We start from the raw sequence: 21124 nt of genomic DNA, 5'->3' as shown, positions 1-21124 counted from the left end.
TGTTGTGGCTGTGTGACAGTCACAAAACATACATGGAGAGCCTGTTTACGGTTGACAAGCGGTGGACTCTGCGTCGGCAGCGCCATAACAGTGCTGCGCCCATACCTAACTATGCTGAAAAGTGCCATTCATTTAAAGGCTATCCATACCACAAACTATCTGTTAATGACAATACTCACGCCACCAGTAATCACTTTATGCAACTGATGAAGGTCAGACACTTATGACCGAAATGTTTTGCAATTGCTGTCACGGTACCTCCGCTTGGAACTATTAAAACAGCATCTCCATGAAAGTTGAGTGCCAGGTTTTTCTTATATGCAACACTGCTGCACTCGGCGCCCAGCGACAATAGGTGAGTACATCTTTTTTTTTGTTTATCGCAGCAGCATGCGGTGCATATAACACTATGGAGCATCTTATGGGGGCCATCAATCTTTATAGATCAGCGTACGGGGCATATGGATGGGAGCAGCATATGACAGAATGGGGCGCAGGATGGGAGCATATTACAGGATGGGGCGCAGCACATTACAGAATGAGGGCAGCACATGACAGGATGGGGGTGCAGGATGGAAGCACATGACAGAACGGGGGTACAGGATGGGAGCAGCACATGACAGAATGGGGCCCAGGATGGGAGCAGCATATAACAGAATAGGGCGCAGGATGGGAGGAGCACATGACAGAATGGGGGCGCAGGATGGGAGCACATGACAGAATGGGAGCGCAGGATGGGAGCAGCACATGACAGAATGGGGGCGCAGGATAGGAGGAGCACATAACAGGATGGGGGCGCAGAATGGGAGGAGCACATGACAGGATGGGGTGCAGGATGGGGGCTACACATGACAGAATGGGGCGCAGGAAGGGAGGAGCACATGACAGGATGGGGTGCAGGATGGCAGGAGAACATAACAGGATGGGGCGCAGGATGGGAGCGGCACATGACAGGATGTGGGCACAGGATGGGAGCAGCACATGACAGGATGGGGTGCAGGATGCGAGCAGCACATGACAGAATGGGGGCACATGATGTGAGCACATGACAGAATGGGGGCACAAGATAGGAGGAGCACATGACAGAATGGGGGTGCAGGATGGGAGCAGCACATAACAGAATAGGGCACAGGATGGGAGCAGCACATGACAGGATGGGGGTGCAGGATGCGAGCAGCACATGACAGAATGGGGGCGCAGGTTGGGAGCATCACATGACAGAAGGAGGGCACAGGATGGGAGGAGCACATGACAGGATGGGGCACAGAATGGGAGGAGCACATGACAGGATGGGGGCTCAGGATGGGGGCTGTACATGACAGAATGGGGTTCAGGATGGGAGGAGCACATGACAGGATTGGGGCACAGTATGGGAGCAGCACATTACAGGATGGGGGTGCAGGATGCGAGCAGCACATGACAGAATGGGGCGCAGGATGGGAGCACATGACAGAACGGGGGCACAGGATGGGAGGAGCACATGACACAATGGGGGTGCAGGATGGGAGGAGCACATGACAGAATGGGGTGCAAGATGGGGGCTGCACATGACAGAATGGGGGTGCAGGAAGGGATGAGCAAATGACAGGATGGGTGCAGGATGGGAGGAGAATAAGACAGGATGGGGGTGCAGGATGGAAAGAGCACATGATGGGATGAGGGCCCAGGATGCGAGCAGCACATGACAGAATGGGGGCGCAGGATGGGAGCACATGACAGAACGGGGGCGCAGGATGGGAGGAGCACATGACAGGATGGGGGTGCAGAATGGGAGAAGCACATGACAGGATGGGGGCGCAGGATGGGAGCAGCACATGACAGGATGGGGGCACAGGATAGGAGCAGCACATGACAGCATGGGGGCGCAGGATGGGAGCAGCACATGACAGGATGGGGGCACAGGATAGGAGCAGCACATGACAGGATGGGAGCGCAGGATGGGAGCAGCACATGACAGGATGTGGGTACAGGATGGGATCAGCACATGACAGGATGTGGGCGCAGGATGCGAGCAGCACATGACAGAATGGGGTGCAGGATGGGAGCTCATGACAGAACAGGGGCACAAGATAGGAGGAGCACATGACAGAACGGGGCGCAGGATGGGAGCAGCACATAACAGGATGGGGGCGCAGGATGGGAGCAGCATATGACAGGATGGGGGCATAGGATGCGAGCAGCACATGACAGAATGGGGGCACAGGATGGGAGCTTCACATGACAGAACGGGGTCACAGGATGGGAGCAGAACTTGACTGGATGGGGTGCAGGATGAGAGCAGCACATGACAGGATGGGGGTGCAGGATGCGAGCAGCACATGACAGGATGGGGGTACAGGATGGGAGCAGCACTTGACAGGATGGGGGCGCAGGATGTGAGCATCACATGACAGGATGGGAACACAGGATGGGAGCAGCACATGACAGAACGGGGCGCAGGATGGGAGCAGCACTTGACAGAATGCGAGAGCTGGATTTGTGCAGCACATGACAGAATGGGGGTGCAGGATGGGAGCAGCACATGACAGAATAGGGGCTCAGGATGGAAGCAGCACATGACAGAATGACAACATGTAGATGCAAAAAACAGGATAAGGGTATGTGCACACATAGTTTTGAGCTCTGCTGATTTTTCCACAGCGGATTTAAGAAATCCGCAGGTAGAAGGCACTGCGTTTTACCTGTGGATTTACTGCAGATTTACCGCTGAGTTTGTACGGATTCCACCTGTGGTTTTACACCTGCGGATTCCTATTATAGAGTAGGTGTAAACCGCTGCAGAATCCGCACAATGAATGTAACCTGCAGCGTTTCCACGTGGTTTTTTCAGCAGCAAGGGCACTGCGGATTGCGTTTTCCAAAGGTTTACATTGTACTGTAAACGCATGGAAAGCTGCTGCGGACCCGCAGCTGCAGATCTGCTGTGGATCCGCAGCAAAATCCGCAATGTGTGCACATAGCCTAAGAGCACAGCATAGGGGCTGCACATGACAAGAAATGGGCGCAGGATAATAGCAGCATATGACAGGATAAAGGTGCAAGATGGTAGCAGGACATAAAGTTAGAACACAGGATGGAAGCAGCATATACCAGGATGCAGAGCCTTTTACCAATACAAATGCTCGCCACCCGGGCGTAGAACGGGTTCAATAGCTAGTATATATATATATATATATATATATATATATATATATATATATACACAGGTGCTTCTCACAAAATTAGAATATCATAAAAAAGTTATTTCAGTTATATTAAAAAAATTATTTCAGTTCTTCAATACAAAATGCGAAATTCATATATTATACACATGTGGTCAAAATTGTTGGTACCCCTCATTTAATGACAGAAAAACCCACAATAATCACACAAATTACTTGAATCTGACAAAAGTAATAATAAATAAACAATCTATGAAAATGAACAAATGAAAGTCAGACATTGCTTTTCAACCATGCTTCCACAGAATTAAAAAAAAACAACTTCAAAGCAACCTTTGCGAAGCGGCGCTCGTCTGGCGAGGGGACCCTTAGCAGCAGCTGATCTCACGGCACAATTTTGCAGCACCAGTCACTCAGCAGGTATTGTACTGAGGATTTTGAATCTCCCTATTAATTTCTGTACTTAATTAATATACCTGTTTATTTACTGTGATTCACTGGTGTATGTGACATTTAGAAATTAGCCCCTATAGCAGGTATAGCTCCAAATTGAGAGCATTTCATTGCCTTTAACTCTTTAGGCTCCTGTTCTATCCATGGATTTATAGGCAGCTTTTACTTGCACTTGCATTTGTGTATTCAGCACTACATGGCAACATTTTTCAGCCGAACCATGTTCCACCATCCTCCCCCCCTTTCCCCTCCTTTTTTTTCTGCCATCTCCTTGGATTTAAAGACTATATGGGAGCCTAATTTTTTTTTTGTTTGTTTGCTTTTTAATAGAGGCACTTTAAATTACATTCTACTTTACTATGCACTTTATTACTTGCTGCTGCTACTGCTGCCCATTTGTTTAAAGGCTTTACTCTACCCTGTCTTTTTAACTTTATGTTTTTATCTTTCTTATTTAATAAAGTATTTCTTTCAGTTTTACTACTGTGTTTCTTCTCACTTCTTATCTAAATGGCACCTACCATAGTAGATTATGTTGATAATGTATTGTTGAAGTGCTCCTTAAGCGCCTTCTAGCTAGGACTATAGGAATAATCCATAGGATTTAGGCTAGGGCTCATAGAAGGCCTCTTCATTCTTGGGTGTTTTTAGCTGTGTGTTTTGGGTCATTATTCTGCTGCAAGACCCATGACCTGTGACTGAGACCAAGCTTTCTGACATTGGGCAGCACATTTATCTCTATAATACCTTGATAGTCTTGATATTTCATTGTACCCTGCACAAATTCTAGACACCCTATGCCAGATGCAGCAAAACAGCCCTAGAACATAACAGAGCCTCCTCCATGATTCACAGTAGGGACAGTGCTCTTTTCTTGATATGCTTCATTTTTCAGTCTGTGAACATAGAGCTGATGTGCCTTGTCAAAAAGTTCAATTTTTGTCTCATCTGTCCATAGGACATTCTCCTAGAAGCTTTGTGGCTTGTCAACATGTAGTTTGACAAATTCCAGTCTGGCGTTTTTATGATTTTTTTTTACAATGGTGTCCTCCTTCGTCGTCTCCCATGAAGTCCACTTTTGATTCATAAAACAACGGATGGTGCAATCTGACACTGATGTTCCTTGAGCTTGAAGTTCACCTTTAATCTGTTTAAAAGTTTTTCTGGGCTCTTTTGTTACCATTCGTTTTATCTGTCTCTTTGTCATCAATTTTCCTCCTGAGGCCACATCCAGGGAGGTTGGCTACAGTCCCATGGATCTTAAATTTCAGAATATTATGTGCAACTGTAGTCACAGGAACATCAAGCTGCTTGTAGATGGTCTTATAAGTTTTACCTTTAACATGTTTGTGTATAATTTTCTTTCTAATTTCATCAGACAACTCTTTCCTTTGCTTCCTCTGGTCCATGTTGAGTGTGATACACACCATGTCACCAAACAACACATTGAGTATATGTAGCCCTGTATACAGGCCCACTCACTGATTCAAAGATTGTAGACACCTGTGATTCCAGTTAGTGGACACACCTTGATTTAACATGTCCCTTTTGTCACATTATTTTCAGGGGGTACCATCATTTCTGTCCAGGCCTATTTAATGAGTTTTATTTTTGTAAAAAACTATTTGGAAGCATGGTTGAAAAGCAATGTCTGACTTTCATTTGTTCAATTTCATAGATCTTTTATTTATTATTACTTTTGTCAGATTCAAGTTATTTCTGTGACCATTGAAGGTTTTGCTGTCATTAAACGAGGGGTACCAACAATTTTGACTACGTGTCTATTGCGCCATTACACACAGAGTGATCTGTTTCAAGTGTTTATTTCTAAAACATATAACAACTGATACCGCGCTTGGGAACAGATTAGGAGGGAGAGGGGGGGGGGGGGAAAAAAAGGGAACTACCCCTAAATGTGAAAATGTAGCCAGACTAAGAAAATGTACAACAAAAAACGAAACTATCCACTGTAATTTGTCACAAGTCGAATAGATAACTACTCATAATGTCAAACTGCTTGCTTACTCACAAAAAATACATATGCACCGGTATGTATCCACACTCCCACAGGAGTAACCACAAGTGTCCGCACACTAATAGGTTAATGACCACAATGACTACAAGCGATAATGGTTCTTACCATATGGAGGTGTAGTTGTGGGATGATGGCTGTATTATCAGGCTTTCACCTCGCTGTTCGTATTGAATACCGAAAATGGTGTGCGGCGCCTCACCGCTGCACGCGGTAGGTGTATAGGTAGGATACCCTGTGGGTGGCACCTTGAGAGTAGGTGCACGGCTGTTCGTGCCGCCTGGATAGATGCCAGGTGCAATTGTTCAGTGCAGAGCCAGGGAACGTCCCGGCCGAAGACGTCCCTGGTTGTACTGAAAGAAAATGGCCGCCGCTGACAAGCAGCGTGTGACGTCACTGACCAACGGAGCCTCGCTAGGACCAAAAAAGCTGACCGACGCGTTTCGAAGGGAAAACGCCCTTCTTCATCAGGGTTACAGCCCTGTCCAGGAGCTCCGCTTATTTATATACGTGCCTCCACTACGCCTTCCCCCCTACATCTTTCAATCCCACCCCAAAGAAACTAAATCTATAATGCACCAGGGTGCCTGCCTATTGTCACACCATTTAATACGGTATCCTATCATCCCAAGATTGCCAAACTAGTATTGAGCTGTACAATACCCTACACAATAAAACTACGTGTGGGTTATAATAAAAAATGTATGTGCACCCTAAGAATTTTAATATTTTTATATTTTTATATTTTTAATGAACCAATATCCCTGTTGCACCCACTATACTTAAAAGCATATATGAATAGATAAAAAATAGAAAAACACATATAAAAGACACTTTTATTACTCAAAAATACTTAAAAATGCTTAAAAAATATATATATATATACGATCCCCATGGAAATGTCCACGGAATATAATACTTAAAATGGGTAGTATACTAAAAACCTACCACTAAAAATATATTCTTAAAAAGGTTATGTTAAAAACAACTGGTCACAACTACTCATTAGCACTAGTCATCTGGGTCCAAAGCGGGTCCAAAAGATATCACTATAAATGTAAAACACGGACCCCCACATATATTAATTAGAAGGCATATAATTCAAATTCGTGGTTGAGGCCTTTTGGGGTGAGGCAATCTAACCTAAATATCCATTCGGACTCAATTTTTGACATTTGTTTCAAAAAGTCACCTCCCCTTGGATTTTGTCGGACCTTTTGTATCCCGCAAAACTGTATATCCTTAATACTCCTGTTGTGTTTTTCTTTGAAGTGGCGGGAAAGGGGATGGCCCAAAAACCCTTTTTGGATATTTCTCAAGTGCTCCTTTATTCGCACTGCTAGTTTCCTTTTAGTCCTACCCACATACAGTTTTTTACATGGGCATTGGATTAAGTAGATTATCCCAGTCGAGAAACATGTAATCCTATCCTGAATCCTAAATATCTCAGTGCCATCTGAACTACTAAATGAGCTTTGACACGTTTTTTTAAAACTTGTATGGATGCAGCAAAAACACCCCCCACATGGTATGAAACCCCCGTTAGAATTGGGTTGATGGCTACGTCCTACATTCTGGTGACCACAGGCCAGTTTTGTCGTGGGGGCTAAAAGATTATTCAACGTCTGGGCTCTCCTGTAGACAAACCTGGGAAATGATGGTAGATACTCCCCTACGATCCTATCCCTCTGGAGGATTGCCCAATGTTTCCGAATGATCCTCTGGAATTGCTTATATCCTGCATGAAACTGTGTTATTATTGGTAATTGTTTAATCTGTTCTGGGATAGTTTCTGTTTGCTGGATATCGGATCTAGGTTTGTGTACTAAAACATCTCTGGATATGGATCTTGCATCATTTACTGCCTGTTGGACTAGTGGCAGAGCATAGCCCTTCTCCAAAAACTGTTGTGTAAGGTGTTCCGATTCCTGATCAAAGTCACTAATGTTAGTACAATTTCGCCGAATTCTAGTAAATTGTCCCTTGGGGATATTCGTAAGCCATACGGGCAGGTGGCAGCTGGTAGTGTGAATATAACTGTTTGAATCCACTTCCTTGTGGTAACATTTTGTGTGCAGGCGACCCCCTTTTGTGAATATATTTAGGTCCAAAAAATTAATGGAACTATCACTTACAGTAGGTGTAAACTCAAGGCCGAAATTGTTGGTGTTAAGGCCACAAATAAAAGAGTCTAAATCAGCCCTACAACCTTCCCAAATGAGTATGACATCGTCAATAAAACGACGCCATAATACCACCCCCGTGCGTAATTGGCCATTTTCGTAAATAGCTGACTCCTCCCACTTGGCTACATATATATTAGCAAAAGAGGGGGCAAAACGCGTCCCCATTGCCGTGCCCCATTGTTGTAAAAAGAAACGGCCCTCATACATGAAATAGTTGTGCTTGGTAATAAACATTATGCACTCCTGTATGTACTCAATTTGAACTGTGGAGTATATCCCTAGTTTCTGCAAAAAATACCCAGATGCCTGGCACCCCATGTCCTGATTGATAACAGTATACAGAGATTTTATATCCAGAGTTACCAGGAGGTATTTGGGATTCCACTTTATTGTTTCCAGGATCTCCAGAGTGTGACCTGTATCCTTTAAGTATGCCGGGATTAAGGGCATGCATTTCTGTAAGTGGGTGTCCACATATTGAGATAAATTTGCTGTGAGGCTCCCAATGCCTGAAATAATAGGCCTACCTGGGGGGTTCGTTAGATTTTTGTGCACCTTGGGTATGTGATAAAAGAAGGCCACATTTGGGTTAAGATTGGTTACAAAACTACACTCTTTTTTATTCAGGATGCCCAATGATTTGCCCTTCAGGCCCAAAAACTTTAACTTCTTCACATATTGCAGAGTTGGGTCACCCATCAATTTTCTGTAGGTGATTGTGTCCCCAAGAAGCCGTTCCGCTTCCTCTTGATATTTTGACCTATCTAGGATGACGATCCCCCCACCCTTATCAGCCGGGCGGACAATAATGTCATTATTCATCTGTAAATTCTTTAGGGAATTTCTTTCCTGGGGATTCAAATTGTGGGATGTGTATACCCTTTTGCCTCTCTGCAATTTCCTAATATCTGCAGTTACTACCGTATCAAATGTATGAAATGCGTTAGAATATTCCTGCATGGGATTGAAAGTAGACGGGTTGGCCAGCGTAGTGTGAATAAATCTAGATGGTTCCTGCGTGCTGCTGCCTAAGTTCGTTTGTTCTTTTTTCAAAAAATATTTCTTTAAAGCCAGATTACGCAGGAACTTTTTCATCCCAATATATAGATTGAAGGGTTTTATGGAGGTAGTGGGGGCAAATTTCAGACCCTTCTGTAGGAGGGAAATATCACTACTCTTTAGTTGATATGTACTTAAATTATAAATTTTTTGGGAATTAGCAGATGTAGTTCCTATTTTCTTTTTGGCGAGTTTCCCTCCCCTCTTACCTCTTTTGGTTTTACGGATCTTACCCGAAAAAAATCCTTATTGAGTGGTGTATGTGCTCCTAATCCCTTCAATCTATTATGTACGGGAGCAGGGCCCTTTCCCTTTCCTTTCCCTATTCCGCCAGATTTTTGGCCAGAAATGGCAGTAGTCTTTGATGTATGAGTCCTAGGTTTTGTAGTTTTGGTTTTGCTGGGGATGTTAGTTGACGTACTTGCCCCATGATCCACCTCCATAGTACCTGCTCCCCCCGCTCGAGCAGTGCTAGAACATGCTTCCCCTAATGGTGATGGAACGGTGTGGTCCTCTTCCCTATATGATAGGGGGGAAAAACGATTAGATACCAAAACAGGGGCAGTTAACTGGATGTCATGGTTTCTTGGTGGGCTAGGCCCTATAGCCAACGGTGTATCAGGATATATGGAAAATTCTAGAGTCATATTATGATCAGTAGGTCCGGGAGGAAACCCGGCCGAGTGGTTGTTCCACTTTGAGGTGCTTGATCCTACATCGCGGTCTCTCGTGCGGACCGGTGTATACTGGGTTGAATTAGAATCAGCATACAGTGATGAGTTGGTAGAACTATCTACTTCACTGTACTGTGGTTCTGAGATGTATTCGTCAATAACCAGCAGTTGGCTGGATTCTAGCTCCTGATCATTCCTAGAGTCATTATCCCCATCATCCCATGCTGGGTGAATACTATGTATCTGTTCGGGCATATTATCCCTCCTGAATTTCTTAATTTTTTTATCAATTATTTCTTTCTCTTTTTCTTTTAATCTGTGTAAGATACTATCTGCTAGTTCCTGCATACTATCCGTAATGGAACATGTTTGGAGTTTCTCAAACATTTCCATAACTTGGAGGCTCGTTCGCTTTAGATTAGCCAAACGTTTATCTATAATAAACTGTAATGCTGTTAAAGAGAAATTTAAAAAAAAAAAAAAAAAAAAAAAAAAAAAAAAAAAAAAAAAAAAAAAAAATTAAGAAATTCAGGAGGGATAATATGCCCGAACAGATACATAGTATTCACCCAGCATGGGATGATGGGGATAATGACTCTAGGAATGATCAGGAGCTAGAATCCAGCCAACTGCTGGTTATTGACGAATACATCTCAGAACCACAGTACAGTGAAGTAGATAGTTCTACCAACTCATCACTGTATGCTGATTCTAATTCAACCCAGTATACACCGGTCCGCACGAGAGACCGCGATGTAGGATCAAGCACCTCAAAGTGGAACAACCACTCGGCCGGGTTTCCTCCCGGACCTACTGATCATAATATGACTCTAGAATTTTCCATATATCCTGATACACCGTTGGCTATAGGGCCTAGCCCACCAAGAAACCATGACATCCAGTTAACTGCCCCTGTTTTGGTATCTAATCGTTTTTCCCCCCTATCATATAGGGAAGAGGACCACACCGTTCCATCACCATTAGGGGAAGCATGTTCTAGCACTGCTCGAGCGGGGGGAGCAGGTACTATGGAGGTGGATCATGGGGCAAGTACGTCAACTAACATCCCCAGCAAAACCAAAACTACAAAACCTAGGACTCATACATCAAAGACTACTGCCATTTCTGGCCAAAAATCTGGCGGAATAGGGAAAGGAAAGGGAAAGGGCCCTGCTCCCGTACATAATAGATTGAAGGGATTAGGAGCACATACACCACTCAATAAGGACTTTTTTCGGGTAAGATCCGTAAAACCAAAAGAGGTAAGAGGGGAGGGAAACTCGCCAAAAAGAAAATAGGAACTACATCTGCTAATTCCCAAAAAATTTATAATTTAAGTACATATCAACTAAAGAGTAGTGATATTTCCCTCCTACAGAAGGGTCTGAAATTTGCCCCCACTACCTCCATAAAACCCTTCAATCTATATATTGGGATGAAAAAGTTCCTGCGTAATCTGGCTTTAAAGAAATATTTTTTGAAAAAAGAACAAACGAACTTAGGCAGCAGCACGCAGGAACCATCTAGATTTATTCACACTACGCTGGCCAACCCGTCTACTTTCAATCCCATGCAGGAATATTCTAACGCATTTCATACATTTGATACGGTAGTAACTGCAGATATTAGGAAATTGCAGAGAGGCAAAAGGGTATACACATCCCACAATTTGAATCCCCAGGAAAGAAATTCCCTAAAGAATTTACAGATGAATAATGACATTATTGTCCGCCCGGCTGATAAGGGTGGGGGGATCGTCATCCTAGATAGGTCAAAATATCAAGAGGAAGCGGAACGGCTTCTTGGGGACACAATCACCTACAGAAAATTGATGGGTGACCCAACTCTGCAATATGTGAAGAAGTTAAAGTTTTTGGGCCTGAAGGGCAAATCATTGGGCATCCTGAATAAAAAAGAGTGTAGTTTTGTAACCAATCTTAACCCAAATGTGGCCTTCTTTTATCACATACCCAAGGTGCACAAAAATCTAACGAACCCCCCAGGTAGGCCTATTATTTCAGGCATTGGGAGCCTCACAGCAAATTTATCTCAATATGTGGACACCCACTTACAGAAATGCATGCCCTTAATCCCGGCATACTTAAAGGATACAGGTCACACTCTGGAGATCCTGGAAACAATAAAGTGGAATCCCAAATACCTCCTGGTAACTCTGGATATAAAATCTCTGTATACTGTTATCAATCAGGACATGGGGTGCCAGGCATCTGGGTATTTTTTGCAGAAACTAGGGATATACTCCACAGTTCAAATTGAGTACATACAGGAGTGCATAATGTTTATTACCAAGCACAACTATTTCATGTATGAGGGCCGTTTCTTTTTACAACAATGGGGCACGGCAATGGGGACGCGTTTTGCCCCCTCTTTTGCTAATATATATGTAGCCAAGTGGGAGGAGTCAGCTATTTACGAAAATGGCCAATTACGCACGGGGGTGGTATTATGGCGTCGTTTTATTGACGATGTCATACTCATTTGGGAAGGTTGTAGGGCTGATTTAGACTCTTTTATTTGTGGCCTTAACACCAACAATTTCGGCCTTGAGTTTACACCTACTGTAAGTGATAGTTCCATTAATTTTTTGGACCTAAATATATTCACAAAAGGGGGTCGCCTGCACACAAAATGTTACCACAAGGAAGTGGATTCAAACAGTTATATTCACACTACCAGCTGCCACCTGCCCGTATGGCTTACGAATATCCCCAAGGGACAATTTACTAGAATTCGGCGAAATTGTACTAACATTAGTGACTTTGATCAGGAATCGGAACACCTTACACAACAGTTTTTGGAGAAGGGCTATGCTCTGCCACTAGTCCAACAGGCAGTAAATGATGCAAGATCCATATCCAGAGATGTTTTAGTACACAAACCTAGATCCGATATCCAGCAAACAGAAACTATCCCAGAACAGATTAAACAATTACCAATAATAACACAGTTTCATGCAGGATATAAGCAATTCCAGAGGATCATTCGGAAACATTGGGCAATCCTCCAGAGGGATAGGATCGTAGGGGAGTATCTACCATCATTTCCCAGGTTTGTCTACAGGAGAGCCCAGACGTTGAATAATCTTTTAGCCCCCACGACAAAACTGGCCTGTGGTCACCAGAATGTAGGACGTAGCCATCAACCCAATTCTAACGGGGGTTTCATACCATGTGGGGGGTGTTTTTGCTGCATCCATACAAGTTTTAAAAAAACGTGTCAAAGCTCATTTAGTAGTTCAGATGGCACTGAGATATTTAGGATTCAGGATAGGATTACATGTTTCTCGACTGGGATAATCTACTTAATCCAATGCCCATGTAAAAAACTGTATGTGGGTAGGACTAAAAGGAAACTAGCAGTGCGAATAAAGGAGCACTTGAGAAATATCCAAAAAGGGTTTTTGGGCCATCCCCTTTCCCGCCACTTCAAAGAAAAACACAACAGGAGTATTAAGGATATACAGTTTTGCGGGATACAAAAGGTCCGACAAAATCCAAGGGGAGGTGACTTTTTGAAACAAATGTCAAAAATTGAGTCCGAATGGATATTTAGGTTAGATTGCCTCACCCCAAAAGGCCTCAACCACGAATTTGAATTATATGCCTTCTAATTAATATATGTGGGGGTCCGTGTTTTACATTTATAGTGATATCTTTTGGACCCGCTTTGGACCCAGATGACTAGTGCTAATGAGTAGTTGTGACCAGTTGTTTTTAACATAACCTTTTTAAGAATATATTTTTAGTGGTAGGTTTTTAGTATACTACCCATTTTAAGTATTATATTCCGTGGACATTTCCATGGGGATCGTATATATATATATATTTTTTAAGCATTTTTAAGTATTTTTGAGTAATAAAAGTGTCTTTTATATGTGTTTTTCTATTTTTTATCTATTCATATATGCTTTTAAGTATAGTGGGTGCAACAGGGATATTGGTTCATTAAAAATATAAAAATATAAAAATATTAAAATTCTTAGGGTGCACATACATTTTTTATTATAACCCACACGTAGTTTTATTGTGTAGGGTATTGTACAGCTCAATACTAGTTTGGCAATCTTGGGATGATAGGATACCGTATTAAATGGTGTGACAATAGGCAGGCACCCTGGTGCATTATAGATTTAGTTTCTTTGGGGTGGGATTGAAAGATGTAGGGGGGAAGGCGTAGTGGAGGCACGTATATAAATAAGCGGAGCTCCTGGACAGGGCTGTAACCCTGATGAAGAAGGGCGTTTTCCCTTCGAAACGCGTCGGTCAGCTTTTTTGGTCCTAGCGAGGCTCCGTTGGTCAGTGACGTCACACGCTGCTTGTCAGCGGCGGCCATTTTCTTTCAGTACAACCAGGGACGTCTTCGGCCGGGACGTTCCCTGGCTCTGCACTGAACAATTGCACCTGGCATCTATCCAGGCGGCACGAACAGCCGTGCACCTACTCTCAAGGTGCCACCCACAGGGTATCCTACCTATACACCTACCGCGTGCAGCGGTGAGGCGCCGCACACCATTTTCGGTATTCAATACGAACAGCGAGGTGAAAGCCTGATAATACAGCCATCATCCCACAACTACACCTCCATATGGTAAGAACCATTATCGCTTGTAGTCATTGTGGTCATTAACCTATTAGTGTGCGGACACTTGTGGTTACTCCTGTGGGAGTGTGGATACATACCGGTGCATATGTATTTTTTGTGAGTAAGCAAGCAGTTTGACATTATGAGTAGTTATCTATTCGACTTGTGACAAATTACAGTGGATAGTTTCGTTTTTTGTTGTACATTTTCTTAGTCTGGCTACATTTTCACATTTAGGGGTAGTTCCCTTTTTTTCCCCCCCCCCCCCTCTCCCTCCTAATCTGTTCCCAAGCGCGGTATCAGTTGTTATATGTTTTAGTTATCTTACAGAAGGGGCGCCATTTCTGTGGATACCAGCAGCTGGGAGTTTCCTTGGTCCATTTCGATTTGTTCGGTGGACATAAGTGGTGAGCGCCAGTGATTTTTGTTTATTTATTTGAAGTGTTTATTTCTGTTTATGTTGATGATTATGGCTTACAACCAATGAAAGCGGAAATGTCATTATCTCAGTAAATTAGAATAATTAAATAAAACACCTGAAAAGGCTTCCTAAGTGTTTAAAAAGCTCCTTTAGTCTGTTTCAGTTGGCTCCACAATCATGGGGAAGAATGCTGACTTGACAGATGTCCTGAAGGCAGTCATAGACACACTCCACAAGGAGGGTAAGCCACAAAAGGTCATTGCTAAAGAAGCTGGCTGTTCACAGAGTGCTGTATCCAAGCATATCAATGGAAGGTTGAGTGGAAGGAAACAGTGTGGTAGAAAAAGGTGCACAAACAACAGGGATAACTGCAGCCTTGAAAGTATTGTTAAGAAAATGCAATTCAAAAATTTGGGGGAGATTCACAAGAAGTGGACTGCTACTGTAGTCATTGCATCAAGAGCCACAACACACATATTTTTCCAGGACATGGGCTACAAGTGTTGCATTCCTTGTTTAAAGCCACTCATGACTAGTGCTGAGCATTCCGATACTGCAAGTATCGGGTATCGGCCAATATTCGCTGTATCGGAGTTCCGATACTTTTACAATATCGAATACCGGAATCAGAAATTTCCATATTGCAATAAGCTAGTTGAGGGTCCTAAGAAGTGCGGGCACATCCTGTTAGGCATGTTAGCCATGTTAACTAATGGCATGGCTGTGATTGGCTGCTAAAATGATGTCATGATGCGCTATAATGGAGTGTGGGCGGTGCGTAGGTGGAGACTGCATGTCTGTGTGTGCAGGCGGGGTCTGTGTGTGACCGTGGGGGTCTGTGTGAGCCTGCTGGGGGTCTGTGCGGGCCTGCCGGGGGTCTTTGCGGGCCTGCTGGGGGTCTCTGCGGGCTGCTGGGGCTCTGTTCAGGCCTTCCGGGGGTCTGTGCGGGCCTGCCGGGTGTCTATGCGGGCTGCCGGGGGTCTGTGCGGGCCTCTCGGGGGTTGTGTGTGTGTGCAGGCATCGTCCAATACAAGTCTACAAGTCCCATTGGGCTATGCCTGCTACAAAGACAGTGATTGACACATTGGCCAATGATTGGACAGTAGCAGTTACATCATCCGGCTAATGTGTTGAATGTTAAAAAACACAAACATACATTCTACATACTACATACAACATACATACAACATACATACAACATACTACATACATACAACATACTACATACATACATACAACATACATACATGCAACATGCATACTACATACATACAACATGCATACAACATACTACATACATACTACATACATACAACATACATACTACATACATACTACATACATTCAACATACATACAACATACATACATACATACATACTACATACATACTACTTACATACAACATACATACAACATACATACAACATGCATGCTACATACATGCAACATATATACTACATACGTACAACATACATACAACATACAGACAACATACTACATACATATTACATGCATACTACATACATAATACATGCTACATACATACTACATATATGCTACATACAACATACTATATACATACTACATACATACTATATACTGTGCATACTAAATACATACTACATACAATACATTCATACATTACATACAATACATACATATAGACATACAGTACATATAACATAGAGTACATACCATCACTTGTCACTTTGTTCCCTCTAAACCAGTGTCATCTGTAAAAAATATTAAAATAACAAACAAACAATATACTCTCTGATCTGCAGAAATCCTTGAGTGTCCCACGACGATCTCCCATGGAGAACGGCAGCATCAGCTGATGCGACCGCTCTCTAGGGGCTCCTGGAATACAATGACGGGAGGAAGGTATCCTTCCGCACTGTATTCCTCCGCCGCTTTAAAAAAATAGTCCCTAGTCTCACTTTTGGCATTGCTGTGTGAGAAAGTTCCCACGCAGCTTTTGCCATAAAGTGAGACCAGTGAACTACAGTAACCTCTCAGTGATGCACTGCAGGAGCCATTGTCTCCTATCAGTGTGTCACTGAAGGTCCTATAGAGCAGTGACATCACCCGATGTCAATGTTCTATAGGGGAGATCGTCGTGGGACACTCATTATTAATTGGACTACGGCAGACAGGTAGTATACGGTTTACTATTTTACGCTTTTTGCAGGCGCTGAAGTATGGTAAATATGGTGAAATTAAGAATAATGAAATACTTTTTTCTGGCTGTGTCTTTATTTTGTTTTTAACTCTTTCACTACTGTAGGATTAATAATGGATAGGCATCTTATTGACGCCTCTTCATTATTAACCCGGCTTAATGTCACCTTACAATAGCAAGGTGACATTAACCCCTAATTACCCCATATCCCACCACTACACGGGAGTGGGAAGAGAGGGTCAAAGTGTCGGAATTGTCGCATCTTACAGATGCGCCATTTCTGGGGTGGCTGCGGACTGGTATTTGTAGCCAGGGGGGTCAATATCCATGGCCCCTCTCTAGGCTATGAATAACAGCCCACAGCTGTCTGCATAGCCTTTCTGGCTATAAAATATAGGGGGACCCCACATCATTTTTTTGGGGGGTCCCCCTATTTTAATAGCCAGTAAAGGCTACGCAGACAGCTGTGGGCTGATATTCATAGCCTGGGAGGGGCCATGGGTATTACCCCCTTCCCAGGCTACAAATATTGGCCCCCGGCTGTCGGCTTTCCCCCACTGGCACAGAAAATTGCGTGGGTGCCCACGTCATTTTTTTTCCCGATTTTTTCTTTATGTTCATTTACCAACATTGGCCTATCTATGGCTATATCTATCTATAGATTTATCTATAGATACATATATGTTTCTATCCATATATCTATCTGGCTAATTTTACACATCAGTTTTTTGCCGTCAGGCACAATCCGGTGAGTTTTGAAAAAAAAGATCAGTTTTTTCTCATAGAGTTGTATTAGCGCCGCATAGCGCCTGATGGCCACACGTTTCATCCGTGTTTTGCTGGATCTGTCAGAAAAGCTGTTTCCGCTGGACGGAAAACACATACAGAGTTTTTTCTGTCTGGCGAAAAAGCGCTCAGCGATGGATCCGGCAAAAAACGTATGAAACTGTGATGTGAAATGATGAATCCGGCCTCTGAATCCGTTTTTTCATGCATGTTTCCATTCAAATCATGCACATTTTCCATTTATTTATTTGTTTCCAAAAACTGCATCAAAACTGCACAAAAACCGCACCAAAAACTGCATCAAAACTGCACTAAAACTGCATAAAAAAAGCATCAAAACGGCACAAAAAATTGCACCAAAACTGCATCAAAACCTGCATCAAAAACTGGTGCAGTTGCATCAGCTGATGCTGTCGTTCTCCATGGGAGATCGTCGTGGGACACTCGTGGATTTCTGCGGATCAGGGAGTATATTGTTTGTTTGTTATTTTAATATTTTTACAGATGACACTGGCTTCGGGGAACAAAGTGACAAGTGATGGTGAGTATGTACTCTATGTTATATGTAATGTATGTCTATATATATGTAATGTATGTAATGTATGAATGTGTTGTATGTAGTATGTATGTAGTATGGATGTAGTATGTTGTTTGTATGTATGCATGTATGCAGTATGTATGTAGTATATATGTAGTATGTATGTTGTATGTATGTAGTATGTATGTATGTGGTATGTTGTATGTATGTTGCATATATGTAGTATGTTGTATGTATGTAGTATGTATGTAGTATGTTGTATGTATGCATGTAGTATGAATGTAGTATGTTGTATGTATGTATGTAGTATGTATGTAGTATGTAGGTAGTATGTAGTATGTATGTAGTATGTTGTATGTATGTAGTATGTATGTATGTTGTATGTATGTTGTATGTATGTTGTATGTATGTGGTATGTTGTATGTATGTATGTAGTAAGTATGTAGTATGTTGTATGTATTGTAAGGATTGTACTCACTCAGATGCGTAAGAGGAAACAGAAGGCACAATCTCTTCAATGTCCATGTGGGTTTATTTGCTCCATAAACCATCAAGGCAGCAACAAAAAGGTAAACAGTCCATACATCAGGCCGACACAGCATTAATGTCCATAGAAGGGCTCTGCTCCCTCAGGCCTGTGGGCACACAGGCTGTGCAATGTCCAGCACTCAGGCTCGATCTGAAGCCACAGACACAGAAAGGCTTCTCCCTCTCAATACACAGACAACTCTGTAGTGTCCAGCAGGGACACATGGAAATCTGTCCGCACTGACAGACTCCCAAACTCTCACTAACATGTGCCAAACACACCTCCATTAGGTAGCCTGAAACCACACCCATTGGTGATGTAACATCACATGCACTGTCACGTGATCATGACATCATTGCAGGTCCTCAAACTCCTGCAAGGAAAAGGGTACTGTGAGCACCCCCACTCAGAGGTCAGGTATATGGGTAGCCAGACCCTCCCATCTCTCATAGCTACCCGCAACCCGGACCCAGGTGCACTAAACGACATCTTTAGTGCTCACGTGCACTAAAGACAAAATACTCTGGGTTGCATCGCAGGGAGAATCCATCCCTGTGACACATACCTCCCATTAACCAGGTGACCACCAGTCACACCACAGTATGTTGTATGTATGTAGTATGTATGTAGTATGTTGTATGTATGTTGTATGTATGTAGTATATAGCATGTTGTATGTATGTATGTATGTTGTATCTATGTAGTGTGTAGTATGTATGTTTTGTTTTTTTTCATTCAACACATTAGCCGGATGATGGGACTACTACTGTCGGATGACAGTACAGACCCATGAGAGGCCAGCACAGACCCCCGGCAGGCCCACCCAGACCCCCGGCAGCCCGCACAGACCCCCGAGAGGCCCATACAGACCCCCGGCAGGCCTGCACAGACCCCTGGCAGCCCGCACAGACCCCTGAAAGGCACAGACTGTGTGTCTGTGTGGACCGTTGGGGGTCTGTGCGGGCCTTTCCTGGGTCTGTACGGACAGACCCAGGAAAGGCCCGCACAGACCCCCAACGGTCCACACAGACACACAGTCTCTGCCCACGCACCGCCCACACTACACTCTTCCCCCCTCCAGAACTGGATGTGCAAGGAAAGAAAGGGATTATTTTCATTCCGATGTTTGTGTCTTATTGACTTGCATTGGTTTCCGGTATCAGAATCGGCGATATCCGATATTTTTTGGGTATCGGTCCGATCCAATCCGATACGATATTTCCCGATATCGGAAGGTATCGCGCAAAACTACTCATGACCAACAGACAAAGCCAGAAGCATATTACCTGGGCCAAGGAGTAAAAGAACTGGACTGTTGCTCAGTGCTCCAAGGTGTTGCTTACAGATAAAAATAAATTTTGCATTTCATTTGGAATCAGGGTCCCAGAGTCTGGAGGAAAAGTGGAGAGGCACAAAATGCAAGCTGCTTGAGTTCTAGAGTAAAGATTCCACGATCAGAGATGGTTTGGGGAGCTATGTCACAATAGGTCCACTGTGTTTTATCAAGCCAAATTCAATGCAGTCGTCTACCAGGAAATTTTAAAGCACTTCTTGCGTCCCTCTGCTGACAAGCTTTTTGGAGAAAGAAATTCCATTCTCCAGCAGGACTTGGCACCTGTCCACATTGCCTAAAGTACCAATACCTCATTTAAAAATAACAGTATCACTGTGTTTGATTAGCCAGAAAAATCACCTCACCTATAGTAAGGAGGAAGATGAGAGACATCATACCCAACAATGCAGATGAGTTCAAGGCTGCAATGAAAGCATCCTTGGCTTCTATAACATCTCAGCAGTGTGTCATGTCGGACACTGTTCAGACCAGGTCGTCTGACAGCGGTAATTCCGCGTTTGACCACTGTTTGCTCATTGGCTTCGGCTAGTTTTCGTCTGGCTGCTCCGGGGTTAATTTATCTGATCCTTGGATTGGAAGCTGGTCCATGCCCATTTCCTTTAAATGGTTCTCCTGATCTTTGGGCGTCGCCGATTATAGCTTCTGTCTTATCCGTAGTTATCTCGGTCCGGAGTGGAGAGCTGGTTGTTGGAGAATCGTTGCTGGTGGTGTATTTTCCTTTATCTTATTTACTCCTTCCTATATTTGTATTTATTTTGCCCTGCACCTTTATAGTGTATTCCTGATTGACTGCGGTGTGGTGTATATTTTCCTTTATCCTTGTTTGTTATAACTGTGGGTATTGGTCTATTGCATTCACTGGGTGGTGGGCGGTGGTGTTCAGTCTAGGGCTGAATCAGGAGTCAGGTGAGGGTTGAGGCCTGAACATGCACACCTTCAGTGTAAACTTCAGGTAGAGGGTCAGACAGGGTTTCCCTAGTCTGAGGGAAATTGCAGGGGCCCGGGTTATTAGCTCTCGCCCTCCTTGTATCCCCGTGACATTGTGCCACAGTCTGATCGCCTCCATACCATTCCACTTTGACTCAGTAATTGATACAAATAAATTAACTTTTTGATGATATTCTAATTTTGTGAGAAGCACCCGTA

This window comes from Ranitomeya variabilis, chromosome 6, assembly GCF_051348905.1.
Source record: "Ranitomeya variabilis isolate aRanVar5 chromosome 6, aRanVar5.hap1, whole genome shotgun sequence".
Classification (NCBI taxonomy): Eukaryota; Metazoa; Chordata; class Amphibia; order Anura; family Dendrobatidae; genus Ranitomeya; species Ranitomeya variabilis.
This window is presented reverse-complemented; position numbering follows the sequence as displayed.